The sequence below is a fragment of the Pangasianodon hypophthalmus genome, chromosome 18 (genome assembly GCF_027358585.1).
Source record: "Pangasianodon hypophthalmus isolate fPanHyp1 chromosome 18, fPanHyp1.pri, whole genome shotgun sequence".
Classification (NCBI taxonomy): Eukaryota; Metazoa; Chordata; class Actinopteri; order Siluriformes; family Pangasiidae; genus Pangasianodon; species Pangasianodon hypophthalmus.
Genome location: NC_069727.1, coordinates 429,715 through 437,328, shown reverse-complemented (window position 1 = coordinate 437,328; position 7,614 = coordinate 429,715).

The window sequence follows — 7,614 nt, the reverse complement described above, 5'->3', positions numbered from 1 at the left end:
ATACTTTTAATCCATTTATAGTTACATTTAATGTTGTGGACCATCAGTGGAACAAATTATTTCCTGTTCTCACTTGCTTTATAGCAGCTATAGACAGTCGTTCCCTCAAAAGCCTCTCGTTTTTCTCTGTCTCGAAGTTAATAAGATAAAAAATGCAGCTTGTCATGTTAAACTCCTCTGTCCTTAAGATGGAGGAAATCGTGTATTTTATTGTATAAAGAGTTTTTAAAAACCTGTGTTCATTTAGCGGTGTGTTTATTGTTTATTGCTGTAAATGATGTTGAAATTTACATTTCAACATATAAATACAAATATGTGTTATTGATTAACTTGGATTATTACACTCGTAACAAAGTGAGGCTCCGCAGAAGAGGTAAACGCTCAGGTGTGCTTGTGCGTCTCCGACGGCGCGGATTACGCACCGCGCTTCCCGGGATATTCCTCTCTAACATGCGCTCACTTTGCAACAAAATAGACGAGATGACACTGCTGCAAAATGAAAATAGAGACTTTTCTACGTCCTGTGTTTTGTGCTTCACGGAATCATGGCTGTGTGATCTTATACCGGACTCTGCGCTCCAGCTGAGTGGATTTCAACTCTACAGAGCGGACAGACACACGGAGCTTTCCGGCAAAACAAAAGGAGGTGGAATCTGTTTTTATATCAACAGCTGCTGGTGCAACGATGTAACTGTACTGTCTCAGCACTGTTCCCCAGACCTGGAGGCCTGCATCATTAACTGCAAACCTTTCTACTCGCCCCGCGAGTTCTCCTCATTCATTCTCGTCTGTGTTTACATCCCGCTGCACGGTGATGCGCTTCGGGCGCAGCGTGCACTGGCTGACGAGATACTGAGTGTGGAACGGACAAACCCGGACGCCTTGGTTATTGTCCTAGGAGATTTTAACAAAGATAATCTCTCCCGCAAACTCCCCAAATACAAACAGTTCATTAAGGCAGAAATTAAAACTTTGCAAACCTACTGTGAGGACAGCAAAGAAGTGGACCACTGAGGCTGCAGGAATGTCTGGACTGTACAAACTGGGAAGTTTTCAGGTTTGCCACCAATAGTCTGGACGAGTACACGGACACTGTGACGTCCTACATTAACTTTTGTGAGGACAGCGTCATTCCATCACGCACCAGGGTGAGTTACAACAATGACAAACCCTGGTTCACAGCTAAACTCAGACGGCTGAGGTCAGAGAAGGAGGCTGCATTCAGTAGTGGGGACAAAGACAAATACAAAGAGGCCAAGTACAGATTTAGCAAGGAGGTGAGAAGAGCTAAATCAGAGCATGGTGAGAGAATGGAACAGCAACTCTCAGCCAACGACTCTGCCTCTGTCTGGAAAGGGCTTAAGGCAGTCACCAACTTCAAGCCTAGAGCCCACCACTCTGTGAACGACCTCCGCTTGGCCAACAGCCTGAACAAATTTTACTGCCGCTTTGAAAGACAATGGGACATACCTGATATCCCCCACCCCCCCCCACCAGTCATTGACCTCCGATGCTACACCTGGATCACCCACACAGCCTCACACCTCAGTGTTGCCCTCTCCCTCACCACTCACACCTCTCTCCATCAAAAGAGGGAAATGTGAATAGACTGTTTAAACGACTGAACCCCCGCAAAGCCGCGGGCCCGGACGCTGTCTCCCCCTGCACCCTGAAGCACTGTGCCAACCAGCTGTCTCCGGTGTTCACTAACATTTTTAACACCTCACTGGAGACATGCCATGTGCCAGCCTGTTTTAAAACTTCACAGATTATTCCTGTCCCTAAAAAGGCGAGGATCACAGGATTTAATGATTACAGACCCGTTGCCCTGACTTCTGTGTTCATGAAGTCTTTTGAGCGCCTCGTCTTGTCCCACCTCAAGGACATTACAGACCCTCTTCTGGATCCCATGCAGTTTGCCTACAGAGCCAACAGATCTGTAGACGACGCTGTAAACATGGCCCTCCACTTCATCCTCCAGCATCTGGACTCCCCAGGATCCTATGCCAGGATACTCATTGTGCAGGTGGATCACAGACTTCCTGACAGACAGACGGCAGTTTGTGAGGCTGGGGAAGTATGTCTCGGACTCCCGGATCATCAGCACTGGATCCCCCCAAGGCTGTGTCCTCTCTCCTCTGTTATTCTCCCTGTACACCAACACCTGCACATCTGGACACCAGTCTGTCAAACTCCTGAAGTTCGCAGGTGACACCACCCTCATCAGCCTCATCTCTGATGGAGACAAGTCGGCCTACAGAAGGGAGATGGACCGTCTGATGTCATTTTGCAGCATGAACAACCTGGAGCTCTATGCTCTCAAGACAGTGGAGATAATAGTGGATTTCAGGAAGTACCCAGCCCCCCTCCCACCCGTCATCCTCTGTGACACTCCGGTGACCTCTGTTGAGTCCTTCCGCTTCCTGGGTACCACCATCACCCAGGAGCTTAAGTGGGAGCAGAATATCAGCTCCCTCACCAAGAAGGCTCAGCAGAGGCTGTACTTCTTGCGGCAGCTGAAGAAGTTCCACCTCCCCGTGAAGATGATGGTCAACTTCTACACTGCCATCATCGAATCTTTTCTCACTTCCTCCATCACAGTCTGGTTTGCTGCTGCCACGGCCAGGGACAAGGCCAAGCTGCAGTGCGTCATTCACTCCGCTGAGAAGGTGATCGGCTGCAGCCTCCCATCACTCCAGGACTTGTACGTCTCCAGGACCCGGAGACGTGCAGCCAGGATTGCAGCTGACCCCTCTCACCCCGGAAAATGTACTTTTCCAGCCCCTCCCCTCTGGCAAGAGGCTCCGGTCCATCAGGACCAGGACCTCACGCCACAAGAACAGCTTCTTCCCCGCTGCATTCAGCCTGCTGAACAGCGCCCCAATTCCCCCCAGGTGACCCCCCCACAACCTACTGACAGTCACTCTCCCCTCTGAAGCTGCAACTTTTCTACCTCCCATGTACACTCACTTTTTCTGTACATAACTATTTATATTTTTGATTTAATATATTCTATCTTCTGCTGTTTACATATTTCATATTTATATATATAGCATGTTCATCTTGCACTTTATCTCTTGGTCTCTGCACTTTAGTTTTGTTTTACCCTTTTTATTGCGTTGCATTTTTTGTATTTTTGTATTCTTCAGTTCATCTCCCCCTTGACTTTATATCTTTGATTCTGTGTTTGCACCTAACATCAAAACAAATTCCTAGTACTGTAGAGTGTCCTTTACTGTACCTGGCAATAAATTGTTTCTGATTCTGATTCTTTATTTTAATGTTCAGGTTTTTGTGTGAGTGAAAAAAATTCTTGTTAAAATACATGACATATAATCATATATTTTTTTAGTTTCATCTAATTTTAGTTTAATTTATATTATAATTATTATATATATTATTATATCTAGAATATTAAATATTCACCAGTGGTTCTTTGTTTTGCTTTCAATTTTTATGTTTAAAAATGTTTAACTTTTATTTAATTATTTTTAATTTTTTCTATCCGTACATATTATTTATTGTTTTATTCTTTGTGTAATATTTATTCTTTAAAGCACTTTGAGAATTTGACTCAAAATGAATATAAATAAAGATTATTATTATTATTATTATTATTATTATTATTATTGAGCTCTTTATATTTAACCTATAAAGAGAAGTTACTCTGAAGGATGTAACTCAGTGGTTCTCAAACTTTCTGGGCAAACGACTCCAAATGGACCCCAAACCTTGACCACCCTACATTTTTATTCCTAACTAACTCGCAGAGGCGTCGTGTTTTCTGTCTGTGCGTCCGTCCGAGATTCTCGTCAGCTCAATATCTCAAGAGCGAGTGGTTGAATGTTTGTAGGATCGATCTGGAATTATGATTGTAACCAGCAGATGAATTGATTAGATTTTGGAACTGATCCAAACAGGGTCAAATGTCTGACACATTACTTCTTCAGGTTTGAAGAATATTTTAAGGGTATTTCAGGCATAAACATTAGTAACAAGAAGGACTAGACTTGGTGGAGGTGGAGGCTTTTTTAAATTCCAGATTTATAGTTTACGACTGCTGTAACATTTAAACATTTTATTATGTTAATAACATACGGCATGTTCTACAGAAAGTAGGCAGAAATTATCCCATCTATTTTTCTGATGAAATCCAAAGCAATCAATTAATTCTGTTTTATTTTGTCTTTTTTCACTAAAAGGAGTCTTCACATCAAACTTCAGTCCTGGCCCAATCATAATCTGGTCAAAAAGGGGTTTCTTTTTTTAAATAAAAATCTGTCCTTTCGTAAAACTCGGATAGAAGAATTCGGTCTATCAGTAACATTTGCACGATTTCATGATTCCTTGTGTGTTCTTCAGTTCTTCAGTTTATCTACACACAGTCCATGGCTGTACCATTTTTTCCTCATTTCAACACTTATTTCACCACAAAAACGTGTAGATTACATATTTCTCTTCTTGAATGATGCATATGTTATTTGAAGCAATAGTTACTTCAGTGGACAGAATATTTTAAACTAATTTTGAGAAACATTAATGCAAATTATCCACTTGCAGCTGGTGAAATCAAAGTCAAACGATCCCTAGTGCAAGTGATTTTCTATGATGGGGCCATTTCTGAATTATGATAAAAGTGGCTCTCAGAATGTAAACTTGCGAGCGTTACTCCTCCATCATGGACAGTTAGTGAATTCATTATTTGATCCATTATTACATTCGCAACTGGGATAAAGCATTGTTTTCAGTATTGTGGGATTGTTTTCTGTCCACTTTCTAAATATTTTCTGAAATAAAATCATTCTAACTGAAAAATAACAAATCTAAAAACACAGTGATTGCTTATACAGTTACTTTATTTTAGCTTCTATTGTATTAAACAATCTTTTTTTTGTAAAAAATGAAATTCTGTTAATTTGATTTGTTTACATCATACTCAAGTGTGCCCATGTTCTGTAGAATATGCCATAGCTACATGTAACTGTCATAATGGAGTCCATGGAGATGGAGACAGGTGCAGAACCTCTTTAATAAAGAAACAAGAAGCAACAAAGAAACAAACAAGGGACACAGGGAAACCAGGAACTAGGACACAGGAAGCTAGGCTAAAACAAATACTATGCACAGGACTAACAGTAACAGAAATCTCCCTCCACATGTGATCACAGGAACAAACAAAAACCTACACATATAATGCTCCAGCCACCCATGGATGCAGCAGAACTGGCAGAGCTGCAGCAGGAGTGGGTCTGTGCTCCCGAGGAGAGACAACACCACCTTGAGAAGCTGCTCACCAGCTGGAGAGACATTTGTGCTAAGTGGGATAGAAGGGATGAGGAGAAGGCATGAGCCCAGAGCAGGAAACTTTTCATTACCCTCCCACCCCGTTCCACTGAGGACGTCAACCCCCCACCCGACTCTGCCAAGGATGTCACCCAGCTTCCGTGTTCCGCTGAGGATATCGCTCTTCTCCCCTGCCCCACTGAAGATGTCGCCCCCCTGCCCTGCCCAGCTGGTTAGTTTACCCCCCTGCCCACCCCGACTGATGATATTGCACTGCCCATTGCTTGGTTGAGGATGTGGCTCCGCCTCCCTGCTCGGCTGAAGACATCGTTCCTCCCCCTTGGTTGCTGCTCCGTGTCCTTCTGACTCTTGGCACTTCAGGAGCCACGCCTTGTGGAGTTATTTATTTAATGGTAGACTCATCTTAATTAATTAATAAATTTATTTATTTATTTAATACTTCAGGTTTTAAACATGACCTCTGTAAAGAGCTGATGGATGTGTGGTTTTGTTTTGTATGTTTCAGGGAGGAGAGAAAAAAGAACAACTCCTGAAAAGCTGCACTTTTTCATCACTTGTTTTTCTGCCAGTAAAATAATTATCATTGAAGAACATTAAAGATATAAAGGAATGTGCTGGCATACATTTTATCAGTTTATAGTTACACTTGTGGAACTTTGATGAAACAAGTTAGTTTCTGTTCCCAGTTACATTATAGCAATTATAAACTTGTTTACATGCAAGTTAACTAATAATGTTTGGCTAACATCAGCATCAGTTAAATCACATGTTTGATATTTAAGTAGCTGATATAGCATTTGCATTAGCCTTAATTAAACCACATAATTGCTATTTTTACAGTGTAGCTACCATAAACATTTGGTAAATCACTTAGTTGCTACTATAATTGCTGTTTTACTCTTAATGGGCTTTGTTTATGTTTCAGTAAAGTTGTGTTAATATTTTTGTAGCCAAACTAAATTAAAATTTTCCACTAGATTTTCAAAAGTTTCGCTTTTTTTCTTCATATTCAAATGTCTATGTTGATAAATGCCAATCAGGATTAAATTACCAACATCATTCACAGCATGGCTATTTTATAATTAGCCATGGACACAAAACTTGATGATGACTAAACTCTGAAAGAGCACCTCCTGTGTGCGCCATGTGCTAAATCGTCCAGTAATGCAGCTCAGCCATTGCAGTGTATCAGCTACCATAGACACACACTAACCCAGGGGTTCCCAACCTGGAGTCAGGACCCCACATGCGGTCACTTGATTTACAAATGGGGTAGAGAGAGAAACTCAAAATCTCCACTTTTATTTCATTCATTTATTTTAGCGATTAATACTAGAAACACCGAAGACGGATTTTGTGTGCTAATACTGTGAAATGTTACTGGGCGTCATGTTCAGACAAATTAATAAGGTATGTGTTATTTGTGTCTTTTTCTCTATCCTGACATGCAGCACTAGCATAGCTCCGCAATAAGAATGGACAGATTTCGCCATCCATCTACCTCCACTAAATAAACTAAAAACTACTCTATGTTTTTTTAGTAACCTATTTAGTAATGTCTTGGATACGTTTGTTTTTCTGAGAGATGGAAAGCTATATGAACACATAGACTATTGGGAGCAGCTAATGGTCCACATAAGTTGTAGGCCTGTGGTGCTGAAGCTCAGACATGTGGTCTCATGGGCAGGACTACAGAAAACAGTACCTACGGTAGCAGATTTCACTGGCCATGGTACTACCTGGATATTGTAAGTCAGTAGCCTTTCAGAAATGATGCATCTGTTGGTGCTAATGCTGATCTAAAGATTCTTCAATTGTGAGAATCTACCACCATAGAACAGTTCTGCCTCCCATGAGTGAGTGAGCTGGTCCCAGTCATATTGGAAGTGGAGCAGCCCTACATTGAGGTACATAACAACAGTCTTAGAGGTGGCAGTGCAGGAAGCAAAACCAAAGCTACTTGGAGCTTTAAAGTTGGGTCCAGAAGCCTTAGTGGTTGGTTATTGTGTCTTATGGGTTGACCATAAAGTCTGGCACTAGGAAGTGTACTTCTGTATCAGTTCTGGGAATCTAATTCACAGCTGATGACTGGTGTAGCTCAAGGATCTGTGCTTAGTCCTATTCTCTTATCAGAAAATGCCATCTTAGCTGCTCCTACAGATAGCTCAACCTGGAGGAAGCTTTATATAAGGACTCACCAGCATGTGCTCATCGCCAGATGGCCTCCCCTGACCTCAGCTCCATGCCGCTGGTTTACCAAGACCTCAAACAAGTGTTCGACATGGCAGAGGCTTCATTGCTGCCACCACA